The sequence below is a fragment of the Chlorella variabilis genome (genome assembly GCF_000147415.1).
Source record: "Chlorella variabilis unplaced genomic scaffold CHLNCscaffold_2, whole genome shotgun sequence".
Taxonomy (NCBI): Eukaryota; Viridiplantae; Chlorophyta; class Trebouxiophyceae; order Chlorellales; family Chlorellaceae; genus Chlorella; species Chlorella variabilis.
This window is the reverse complement of record NW_005435086.1, coordinates 1,204,248-1,205,372: the sequence shown is the minus strand read 5'-3', so window position 1 is coordinate 1,205,372 and position 1,125 is coordinate 1,204,248.

Here is a 1,125-nt window from a genome sequence, read left to right as displayed (position 1 = left end):
GCCGATGGCAAGGGGCCGGGAGGGAGGCGAAGGGGCACTGCTAATCATCTGTGCTTGCGTGTCGGGGCCGCTCACCCCCTCCCTGCCTCCTACGCGCCCAACCCCCGCCCACCTCCCCTGCCCGCTGCCGCAGCTGGTGCCCGGCGGGCGTGGCGAGCTGGTGATGCAGAAGCGGCTGCCCGGCGCCGCGGGCGCCGCCGCCGAGGACGAGAACGACGACCCCGAGGGGCGGGCCGGCGGCGCGGGCGGCAGCAAGGCCGGAGCGCTGGAGAAGTATTCGGGGGTGAAGGTCAAGGTGAGGAGGAGAGGAGGGGCAGGGTGGTGGTGGCGTGACAGGCAGCAGGCGGTGGCTGGCCGCCTGGGCGGCGCAGCAGGCTTCCAGCTCCCCGCTCCCTCGCCCTCCTCCATCCTGCTCCCCATGCATCCCCGCCCGCCCTTGCTCCCCCATGCATTCCTATCCTACTCCTCTGACCCTCCCGCCACCGCCCGCCCGTCTCCCAACACTGGGCAGGTGTCGTTTGGCGGCGGCGAGACGATGTCGATGAAGCAGCTGAGCGGGGGGCAGAAGACGCTGGTGGCGCTGGCCCTGATCTTTGCCATCCAGGGCTGCGACCCCGCCCCCTTCTACCTGTTTGACGAGATAGATGCGGCGCTGGACCCGCAGTACAGGTGCGGTACAATTGCGCACATCGTACCGCCTGGAGCGGGCTGGGGTAGCGCCCTGCGTGGAGGGTGGTGGGTCCCAAGGCGAGCCCAGAGCACAACATTGCTCCGGCTGGGCTGGCCCGGCGCAGCCACTTGTTGCTGCCCGCCCCCACCCCACGCGCTGCCACCTGCCGCTCACCCGCGGCTGTGCCCGTGCCCACTCCCCTCCCGCACCTCCCCTCCCCGCAGGACCACGGTGGCGTCCATGCTGGCGCAGCAGGCCAACCGCGAGCACGAGCCCGCCCAGTTCATCGTCACCACCTTCCACCCGCAGATCGTGAACGTGGCGGACAAGGTGTATGGCGTGTCGCACACCAACCGGCTCAGCAGGTGGGCCTGCGGGGACGGGGCGGGACGGGGTGGCTGTGGTGGTTGGGCGTGGGTCGGGCAGGGCGTGGGTGGGGTGTGGGTGGCAGCGCG